The sequence below is a fragment of the Kryptolebias marmoratus genome, linkage group LG2 (assembly GCF_001649575.2).
Source record: "Kryptolebias marmoratus isolate JLee-2015 linkage group LG2, ASM164957v2, whole genome shotgun sequence".
Taxonomy (NCBI): domain Eukaryota; kingdom Metazoa; phylum Chordata; class Actinopteri; order Cyprinodontiformes; family Rivulidae; genus Kryptolebias; species Kryptolebias marmoratus.
In genome coordinates, this window is record NC_051431.1 from 18955870 (window position 1) to 18967557 (window position 11688).

An 11688-nucleotide genomic window follows, 5' to 3' on the forward strand; every position below is an offset into this window, starting at 1 on the left:
TTGTGACTTTTAATTTTTTTCTTTAATGAAAATGTTTATTCTTTTTTTTATCATTTATTTATTTTTTCGTCTGGTGTATAGTATGTAAGACAAATTATACATTTATAAGTCATTGGATCGCGTACAGTCAGCTGATAGTTCTCTAAATTCCGTGAGGTCACCTGAACGCAGCATCGCGGCTTTCCTCTCCACCTGTTGAGGCTCCTTCTCCGTTTGGCCACAAGATGGCGGCCTCTCCCGGGCCGAGAGGAGGGAGGACGAACCCGAGAGCTGCCCTGCGAGGGGATGAGGGGAATCCGAAGCCGTGCAGGGCTGAACTGTGTGTTTCTGTGGACCCTCTTCGGAGCGGAGCGGGAAGGTCCTGTGCCGAAGCCCCCCCTCCACAGCCCCGAAGGCTCTGGACGTCCCGCATGGAGGAGGTAAGCCGTCCGACGCTGCAGGTGTTCGGGAACTAGGCAGGTGGACGCACGTCGCGTAAATAATTACATAAATAAAAAGCGGCGGAGATGTGCTTTGAATGCCTCCTGCGTTGGAGTTGAGGTCAGGAAAGTTGAGGTGAAATCAATGAAGAAAGCATCGAAGGAGCCACATCGTTTTTGTTTTTGTTTTTTGTTTTTTTCCCCCTCCCACTCCCAGTCTTCGTGTTGAAGATGCAGACAGGAAAACACGAGAAACATCTGAGCGCGTGAGTGTGCTGGAGAGGTGTTTCCACGAGCCATTCCCCAATATTTACATCTGAAACAGGGTGACCACCTGGGCAGTAATGAGAAGAAGAGACTTTATAATGAACCTTTCTGTGTTTCACTGGAAGAATTTGGGCTTCATAGACTGTTATTTTTAACTCACACACACACACACACACCGTGTAAATACACTGGAATGTGCTCAGGGAGCTTGAAAGGCAAGTTGAGTTGCATTGCTTGCATTCATTCTGAGCATTTATTGTTCAAGTCCAGTAGAAATATGACCACCCCCCAACACAGACACACACACACCGACTGTGAGTGTGTGTGTGTGTGTGTGTGTGTGTGTGTTTGGGAGGGGGACTCTTCAAGGTCACAGACTTCAGAAACAGACGTGTTGTGCCTGGATTGTTCCTGTCAAAACACACGCTTTATTCCCCATCTCGCTCGCCTGTTGCTGACACTTTTCAAACAGCAGCGTGCATTTTAAGCCCCCCTCTTCTTGTTTTCATTTATTTATTATTGTTCCTGTCAGCCGCATTACGATCTCTGCCAAGTCCAAATGTGAAAAGATGGAGATCAACAATAATCACGTGGAAACTACTGTACCTAGGTTTTTTTTTTTTTTTTGCTAATGCTGCCATATGAACTTTTACACCACCCCAAGTCATCTCAAATGTTATGATATTCCTGCCTGAAGTGCCTCAAATAAGGTGCCAGTGGAAGTAATTAACGGTGTAATGGTGAACTGACAGCAGGGTAAAGGGTTATAGTGTTCGCACAAGTTGCTATAAAAAGTTTGAGGTTGGAGTTGTTTTAAGACGGCAGCGACCCGTTTTCTTCTTGGCCCCGCTCTGAGTACCCGTTAGCTCGTCGGTCCAGTCAGAAATAAACCCAAAGACTGGAAATACAGGGAGACCTTGGACGGGAACCCAGAAGCTTAGGCCGGAATGGGACCAGCTTCCTTGTCGACTGGTTCTAGTACAGGGGTGAGAAATCCTGGTCCTCCATTTAATGTCCTGCATAGGCCTGTCACCATAACAAATTTTGCTGGACAATTAATTGTCTCAGAAATTATTGCGATAATCGATAATATTGTTTGGAGGCTGTTTTAAACTAATGTAATGATGATAACATAATAGTGCAAGTACATCCTCTCAAAGATTAATAAACTTTACTTTCAAAAGATCACTTAACACTGGAACTGGAACACAAAATAAACAAAACAACCAAAAACAAAAATAAAATGGACTCTCAGCCTCCTTTAACAAAGAATGCACTTGAATAAAAGCTAAAAAAAAAAAAAAAACAGTATGGATTATTAACTCTGTAAACTAAACTGCCCTTCAAAAACAAGTCATTAGTTTTATATAGAGAAGATGTTCAAAACTACCAGTTTTATAAACAAAAAGTGCAAACTAACAAAAGCACAAAGAAACGATAATGCTGATAAATGAAAATTATCGACCTCACTTTAATTTATCATGCGATTAATTGATTTATCGTTTGTCGTGACAGGCCTAGTCCTGCATGTTTTTCTTGTTTCCCTGCTCCAACACACTTGATTCAGTGGTTAAATCACCTCTTCATGTTCTGCAGAAGCCTGTTAATCACCCATTGATTCAAATCAGGTGTGTTGGAGCAGAGAAACAAGTCAAACATGCAGGATGGTGGCCCTCGAGGACCAGGGTTGCCTACCCCTGTTCTAGTACAAGTTTTAAGTCCTGTCCTCTCCATGTAAACAAACTGGACATTGCCCTTGTCAAAAAAATGAATATCAAAATACACCTCAGATTAATGTAGGTCTTACCTTGCTGCAGCATGTTCTAATTAAAGATTTTCTGAGATGTTTAGCCTTAATCAGTTATTTCATGTTTAGTAGAAAGTTCATGTAAGCCCATCACTGTGTGCAGGAGACTGTCTGCACACTGGAGAGCACAGATGCTTATTCCAAAAAATACGACATGGCAGCTTCCATAAAGACATTGTTCTGCTGTGTTTGCAGCAAACACTTTCTAAACTACAGGTAAAAAAAAACAAACTCAGATTTTGGTGCCTCCATGTGAACTCCAGATACGGAGCTTTTTAGAAGCGATACCCTAGCATCCTGTTTTTGTGGATGCCCACAGTTACTTTGTGGCCTAAAAAACCAAAACAACAATGGCGTCATTTTTACTGTTCTCTCTGGATCTGTCTCTCTTTATCCTGATCGTGTGCTGATTGGTTAACTACTGAGAGGAAATTGTAAACAGTGTTGGAAAAAAAAAAAAGTGTTTTGAGAGCATCTTTAGTCGAGCAAAGATTATTCTTTTTCTGTATTTTAATATGTTGTTAGTGTGAACATTCTCGCCACCTAGTGGTGCAGCGTGGTGTATTTTAGTACTTTTAGTTGAATAATGTGGAAAAATAAAAAAATAAAAAATCTTATAAAAATAGAGTAGCATAGACAGGGTCTCAAACTCTGTTTCACCAAACTGAGGTCATTCAAAGAGCTGTCTGCAACAGGTAAGATATTGACTGTTCACAACCAATCCATAGCTTCCCACTTCTATAATTTTAATGAAATGCAAGTTAAATGCCAATAAAAAAGAAAAACTACTCCTCAAAACACACAAAGCAGGCACTAATTTAATCTGAAAACACTTTGAGGTCTGGATGTTTTGTTCACTGAGAGTATTGCTTTAATCAGTCGGTACTCCTGGGTCTCCCTCGTATGCAGAAACCACAACATGGTTCCGTTTTGACTCAGAGTTTAGGCTGCAGGCCAGCGGGATGTGCAGTGAATAATGAATGGTTCTGAAAGTGTGTGTGTGTGTGTAAATGTTAGTCGGCTAAGTGTGACAGTTACGCTCTATTCCATCCAGAAGTTATCTTCTCTGCCACGGAAACCCTGTCAGCAGAACTACAAGCAAAACAACCCAAAAACACACCCTTTTTTTAATTTAGTTTTTTTATTTACTTAGTTTACACAGTGAATTAACTGTCTTTCAGCACATTTGTGCCTGCAGAGAATCACACATACGTTTACATCCACATAGAAAAATGCACTAAAATACAAAGTGGAATGAAAATAAAAGTTGATCTTGTGTTTTATTTAATCTGTAGTCCAATTAGGTCAACCTTCAAATCCAGCACAGTTAGGTTTAGTCCATGTAGAAATGCAGAACCAAAATGATCTTTTTATTTGTCGTTTAAAAAAAAAATGACTTCACAAACACGACACCGTTTCTAGAAATGTCTTCAGCCACAGACAGACACCCAAATCGCCGGAGCAACTACGCCAGTGGCCTGTATGTGAGGCCGCCGCGAAAAGACACCAAAAACAGGAAACAAGGCGTGGAGCGTGGGCACAAAGCTTACACGCTGGCTGTGAAACGTAAACACAACTAGAAGAAGAGGTTAGATTAGAGGTGGGGCTGTGGCATTATCGTTCTCTATAAGGTCGTGTTTTGTCCATCTACACAAAAACACAAGGGTGACGTTTTGATATTTTTTTAACTCTGGAAACCATTTTCAAACAAATACAGTTTTGAGGCTCCTGAAGTTCTGTTTCCCTGTGGAAAACATGAGCTTATTCAGAAAAAAAACTCTCATTTGAGTCCCAAAGGCCAAGATTTGAAATAGAAAAAGTTCCTGATGTTTCTGTTTGCCTTTAACCTTTGTAAACAAAACTCATGGAGGCCAAATTATTAGTCAGATGCTGGTTTGGTGGGTTGGATTGGGTTGTTCCTTTATAAATCTCTCTCTTAGATACAGGAAGTGGTCGAAACACTACGTTCCTACATTTAGAGCTGAGATCCTTCCATAAATAGAAGTGGATTCAAGCTCATGTGTAACAGCTACACTTTCTTTTTGTAAGTTTGCACATTTAAAAAAAAAATCTTTATCTCTCTGCTATTAGTCACATATGTGCTCCTTCTGCTATAAGCTGTGGTAGAGTGGTCATCCTCCTGTTCAGTTTGCAGCAAATGTCACGTGCCATCTGTTTGAGTGGTGGGGTAAAAGATAAACATGTTTTAAAGCACTTCACTGAAGCTAAATAAGACTTAAAAGCTCAATGTAAGTGGACTATCCACTGTTTGGATCCATATGTGTCACATTAAGTGTTTCTGTGGGCTGGTGCCTGTTTCTTTTATCATCAAATGTCCACTCTCTCACATGCACGCTCCTGCCCTCTCCTCTTTTCTCCATATTTCTCCTCCATTCAATCTGTTCTTCTCCGCTGGTTTACAGTAGCTGTTTTCCACAGCTCCAGTCGTACCGTAATTCCCAGCCGGTGCTCTGCAGCTGCATAACTTCAAGTCATTAATTATGGAGAACTTTCCCCCCCTCACACACACTAAAACACACACACACACACACCCGCGCGCTCATTTAACAGAGTCCTCCTGCAGTGTGTTCCGGTTCTGAGCGAGCCTCGGGGGTCTATCTTTCAAGTCTTAACGCTGTTCTCTGCGGCAGCGCAGACCTATTTCCAAAGACGTCTTCGGGGAGTCTCGTCGTCGTGACTTATCCATCTTACTTATTCATGAAATTCAAGACATGGGTTACATAACCAACTGGCCCAGTTAGTTATAGAGTAACTATAAACTTATCCAGGCTTTAATCAGATTATTTATAAAGGAAGACGCTCAGGATTTGACAGAAGAGACTTTAAGGAGTATTGCTGTATTAAATGCTTTTTAGGGAAACTAAGTGGTTGTAGATTGATTTTTAATTGTTTCTTCATTTAATGAAACTTGCTTCATTACTGTCCGTTAAGCCTGGCTTTAAGAAGGGTTTGATGTTATTAGCTTGTCAGCTGATTTGATTGCTGGAAACTCGTATTTGATCAGCAGGACAAGCAATTATTATCCAAACTCTTTTTGTTGCAGATTTTGTAGAGCAGTGGCTTCCAAAGTTAGAGTCAGGATGCCACCATGGGCTGCAAAGCCTCAATCTGAAGATGTTGTAATTCTTTTGCAACAATCATTATGAAAGATACAAAGTGTTGTCTATGGTGTTTATGGTTCCTATGTCACTGACCTAATTGCAATATTTGTGGGTCGTAAAATGAAACGTTTGGTCACCATTGCTGTAGAGCAGGGGTGTCAAACTCCAGGCCTCGAGGGTTGCTGTCCTGGAGGTTTTAGGTTTTTCTGCTCCAACACACCTGATTCAAATGGTTTAATTACCTCCTCACCAAATCATCAAGTTCTCCAGAAGCACGTCCACAAGTCAGTCATTTAAACCGGGTGTTCTAAAGCAAGCACACATCTGAAACATGCAGGAGAGCGGCCCTCGAGGAACGGAGTTTGACACCTGTGCTGTAGAGGAATTCCCAGATATTTTTCAAAAACTGTCAGACGGATCAACAAAATCAGCGCTGGTTACTTTTTGACTACGGCTGCTAATTTGAGTTTACAGTCTAAACTCAGAGATTACCAGCCACAGTATCAGCTGACTTCATCAGTGTTTTGGTACTGGCCGTGGATCCTCAGGCCACGTCTACATAGATTCTCTGCTGTGTTTGCACCTCTCGTCCACACACACACACTCACACACACATTAAGGTTTTGGTTAGAAAAGCACTTTTTTTTTAAACAAAACAACGCTTTCCAAACTGGAGGTTTTGGAAAACTCAGTTTTTGGTGCCTCCATGTGGATTCCAGATATGGAGCGTTTCAGATACTGTGACGTAGCAACATCTTTTGCACATACCTACCGTCACTTTGCGCCCTACTACCAAACTACGACAACAATGGAGCTGTTTTGAACCTTTTTTTCTCTGTGTTTTGCTTTTTTCTGATCCTGTTGCTGTCAAACCTGCTGAAATGATTAATGACTGAAAGCTAATAAGAATTGGGATTTTAAAAAAAAAGTTTAAGGAGAAGCTTCAGTTAAAAAAATATATATACTTCTCTGTATTTTGATATGTCCAGAATGTGGGCGGTCTCGCCACATTACAGAGTTACTACAGAGTTTGTGTTAAACTATTGGGGACAGAAGTTTTTCCTAAAGAGAAGGAAATTAATGAAATTTAAAAAGAAATTCTAGAGTAAATGAGGCCTCAGTTTTATTGTTTATATGCAGTCTGAATAACTAACCTGTGGTCTTTTCTTAGATGAGAAGCATTTCTAGAGTTTAGTCTGCCCGTACTCCAATCCGTACTCTTTCTACATTTACATTTTACACAAAATAGATCAGAAAAAGAAAAAAAAATGCACCAAATAATGTTATTTTTTTGGTCGATGTGTCTTAATTTGTACCCTGATAGTCAGATATGAAGCAGCGCTACAGAGAAAACTTTGGAATGGAGGGTCTGCTCTTCACTTGGGTTTCACCCTTTCACTGCACCTTTCAAAAGTTTTTTTTTTTTTTTTTGTTCTGTGAGTTTGTGTGTTCGATGTCTTGCAGGCCGAGCAGGTGCACTTTACACAGAAAGACAGAGCCCACTGAGCAGAGAGAGGGGTGGCATGGGGGGGAGACGGGCGACGAAAGAAGGGAGGGGAGATCTGTCTTGGTACCTCCGTCCGACAAAAGAGTCAGTGTTTTCTCTCTCCATGTGCTCGGCAAAGACAGGAGTGGCGATGGTGGAGGCAAGAAAGAGAGAGGGGGCCCTTCGGTCACATTGTCCTCATGTAGTCTGTAATGCTCTCGTTGCCCCCCCCACCCCCCCACCCCTCAATCAGCCCTCTCCCAGTGGCCCACTCACAGCGTCACTGGAGGCCCTCAGGTCTCCACAGGAATCAGAGCAAATACCAAGAAGAAGAAACAGCAAACACAACTCAAATATGCCACGTATGTTGTAAAGCTCTTTACACAGTCATGTTATAAGCAACTGCCTTTTACCGGGAGGCTAAAAAAAAAAAGCAGCTCCTTAAGGTGTGAAGTTCTGCATTTCAAGCAGAAAACTGAAATGTAAGGCTGGTTACGGTTTGGCGTAAAGGAGATTGGAGTTGTTTCAGTCTGATGAATCCCCAGTAAATAAATTCAACTCGATGCTGTGTCCTCTAAAGTGGCAGAAAGTGAATGCTTGTGTGTGTGTGTGTGCGTGTGTGTTTAAAGGCTACATTCCTAAGCTTGCTGAGCCGTATCTGGGTGATTAATAGTAACTCACTGATTGTTTAAGAACTGAAATTCCTCAGGCCCGTTCTTTTCTGCTTTTGCTCACACACGCACACACGCTTGCATACACACATACCAGTGCTCAGGTGTTCTGTGACATTCTGAGAGCAAGAGTGGATGCAGCACACGAACAGAGTATGGTACTCTTTATGCTGGTAGTGGACGTGTTTGAATGTTGGTGGGACCTTCAGGTTAAACGCTGGACGCTCAGGAGATTGTCAGTTTTCTGTAGTTTCCATCAGGAATTCAGGGCATCGAAACATTATCCTCCTCTGGCTTTCTCTCGCTCAGGTTCTCGGTCTGCAGCCTTTCTTTCAGCGTAAATGTCTGTGTCTGACTCTCGTTTCTCCTTTTTCATCCGGATGTGTTCCCATGTCCTCAAAAACCCCTCATAGTGCGTCTGTGATCCAGTGCTTTTTAGTTTTGTGTTACCACCTAGATTCAAAAATGTCTTTCCTAGAAGGCACACGCCTGAGTTATTCTCAGATAATCCTTTTTCTCCCCTCTTTATTGTGGCATTAATGGTTATGGAGGCTTATTCCATCTGGTGTGAGGTGAGAGGCAGAGCACACTTTGAACAGGTTGCCAGTCCGTCACCAAGCCAGCACAGACGCCGACTAGAGGTGGGAATTTTTAGGCATTCATAATTCGACTACAATTCAGAGGGCTGCGATGCGATTATAAAACGTCCATAATCACACTTCAAACACAATTCTGAGCACGTGTTAGAGCTATCTTGTAGGCTTTCTTCAGCGTTTCCACGAGTTTGTTTTTGTGGTTTTGTTATGGGAATGGCTTTGTTAAGATGATCATGTTCTATCATGGCTCCAAAGGGTGGAACATAAGGTGGTGTCCCACTGGACCGTTACTGTTGGAGAGTAGTTGCTGACGTAAAATTGTTATTTTGTTGCTCACCTCCTCACTACCTTGTGAATGCCATTAGCCAACTTGTCACCAACAGACATGACCAAATGAGATACTACCTTTAAAAGTGGCAGCAATAAAGTACTTCTAAAACTGGCTTTCAAGGCAGAAGGTGAATCTGCAACATACTTTTGAAAAACGAAGGTTCCAGTGTTTTGATTAACTCAGAGTTTAGCTAGAAAGACAAACTGACATTAATAATTCGTCCATTCATTCATTTTCTTTACCCGCTTGTCCTTTCCGGGTTATGGAGACCTGGTGCTTATCTCCAGCAGTAACTGTGTGAGAGGCAGGGGACACCCTGGATGGGTCGCAAGTCTATCACAGGGACACACAGAGACAAACGAGACAAACAACTATTCACACCTAGGGACAATTTAAGAGGTACCTGTTAAACTAACATGCCTGTTTCTGGTCTGTGGGAGGAAACCGGAGTACCTGGAGCAAACCTACGTGAGCACAGGGAGAACATGGAAACTCCACCCAGAAAGGCCCCAGGTCCTGCAACCCTCTTGCTGGGAGACAACAGCTTTAACCACCCCTTTAATAATTCCAGCCCAGAAATTAATTTTATTTTTAATATTTAATGTATTTTCTATTTAACTTTTTACTTTACAGTTTTATGGTATGGTGACCACAGTGGGTACGATGAATCAGTCAAAGCGATTGTCAAAGAAAATGAGCCAAGTCACCTGTAAAATCTCCTCATTATTCATTGATATTTTTCTCTCTAAGAACTGTCTTCTTTGTTGTTGTTTGTTTTTAATTGAAAAAGAGTCCTAGTAGTGTTTGCTAATATCAATCAACTGTGGTGGCCATCTTCAATCCGGTTGAATGCAGAAGTTAATCAGCTGTAGATGTGCATCCAGTGATTACTTATGTGAATTTCAGTCAAATCTGTCCAGTGCTTCGTGAGATATTTTGCTAACATGACAGAGTAAAGCACACACAGACAATTGCACAGCATGGCAGAGGGCGATAAATAAGATGGGATTTACAGTGGCCACCTTGCACGCAACATAAAACAAGAAAAGTATTTTAATTGTGCACGATGACAGGAAAATGCAGAGAATATTAATTTGATACCTTCAGCCATCCACGTAAGATTCAAATTCCTAAAACAGTAATGTCTGTATGTTACGTCTGTGTGTGTCACAGATAAAGCTCTTTGCTCTTTGTGTTTTAGAGTTGTTTTGTTGTTTTGCTCCCCTGGTTCTGGCTTGGACCAGTCAGAATTCCTGTGCTGGTATCCTGGCAGGTTTTTATGGCCATCGCTGGCTTGGCAGCAGAGATAAGTCTCCCAAATGATCGACTTTGTGCTTTCCTTTGGTCTGGCTGCGGCTCAGAGTCACTCCTGGGTGGCTTTCAGAGAAATGATGAGGGTCTGGCTGCAGAGGGATGGCGGTACCAGAAACGCAACAAACACAGATACATTTATTTAACCGTTCATCCTCCGAGGGAGAATCCTGGTCAGCTGTGAGCAAATGATTATTACACAAAACATGGCGAGGGCTGGGTGGATTCTTTAAAGAATACGATGCCAAATATGACTGGAAGGATTTATGTGTTTTCTAAATGGGAGGACACATTTGTGAGGCAAAGTCCCACTTTTAGAAGCAAAGATATGATGTGTGTGTGTGTGTGTGTGCACGTGTTCCCCCGCCTCTGTGGTGGCCCATTCAGTGTTAATGTTTTAATGTTTAATTGAGGCTGACAGGACAGGCGATAGTCCCAAGTCAATGGTTAACACGGAGCGTTTCCATTCCCACAACTTCAAGCTTCATTCATAGCAGCTTTTATGGAAGGACTGTAAAATATAATGTTCTCGGGAATAATCATTAAGCTTTACACCTTTCGTATGTTTTGATGCAAAGTCACAGTTTAAGATAGGATACCTTTTTCAGATACACTCAGTGGGCTGGCCCAGGTGTGTGTATGTGTGTGTGTGCGTTTTCAGAGGTATGTACAGTTTTGTTGTAGATATGTGACATATTACCAAAGACCCATTTAGATCAAATCATCACATATTAACTTACACTTCCAGCGCTCACAAAACGGAGGCAAGTGGGAGGTAGAGGAGAGCAAAAAAAAAAACTTTAAAAAGACAGGGTTGGACTTGAACTAGAACATTTATAAAAGAAGTGAACGAAGCCGCCATGACGTGACTCATGTTTCACATAAAGTATTTCTCCTGGCTCATGTCTGAACTAGAAACTGGATTTTCTGGTGTGGATTTGTGAAAGTAAATATTGTGATTTTGTCACTAGATTAAGCTCTTTTGCAGAAGTTTTTTTTTTTTTTTTTTTCAAACTACCTTTTCTTTTAAACGCCCGGTGAAAAACGTTGGGTTTTTCTCTGTAAAAGTTATAGAAGTTGTCATTGTTGACGCGATACGGGACCCACAAAATGCAAAACACACTACCCCTTCTTCTCAGTTCTTCCTTTTTATAGATACAGAGAATTTATGTCCTTGTCACATTTTTTGCATATCTGCCTTGTGTTTCTACTTTGTGTAGCGATAACATGACTGTAAGAAAATAACATTACAGCATCACTTCTTTATGTATCTGATGCCTTTAAACACACCACGTGATCTCCCGCAAGGTTGCCACGGATTTATCAGACATATTCATGAATTCGTTGACATCTTGATAACAACATTAACATATCTGTGACCCAGCAATAACGTCCTACAATATACAGTTGGTTCTGGTGTCATTAAACACTTACCTCTGTCCTTTTTTAATCCTGATTCTTTGTGTGGGCGTGTTGTTGGTGTAAATACACAATGCTGCTTGTTACTGCTGGGTGATATAACGATACATATCGTGGGGACGATAGAAAAGTGTCTATCGTGATATATTTTCTTCTATCGTCTCTATTGTTTCTATCATAATTGTATCAATGATTCATGTAAATATTTCATAACATAGGCTACGACAAATGTATTAGTGTTGTCACTTTGCATACATTC

The 11688-nt window shown here is 41.4% G+C and overlaps 1 protein-coding gene across 2 annotated transcripts in view; it reads left to right on the plus strand.

The window, feature by feature from the left end:
* Positions 1–71: 71 nt before the first annotated feature.
* Positions 72–11688, plus strand: part of veph1 (ventricular zone expressed PH domain-containing 1) — an 82862-nt gene continuing 71245 nt past the window's right edge. Inside the window, exon 1 of one of the 2 annotated variants that reach the window (XR_005232622.1) lies at positions 72–419. The gene's annotated coding sequence lies outside the window, so the exon portion shown is untranslated. The remainder of the gene's footprint in view (positions 420–11688) is intronic. The other variant, XM_017420042.3, reaches the window with a different exon arrangement.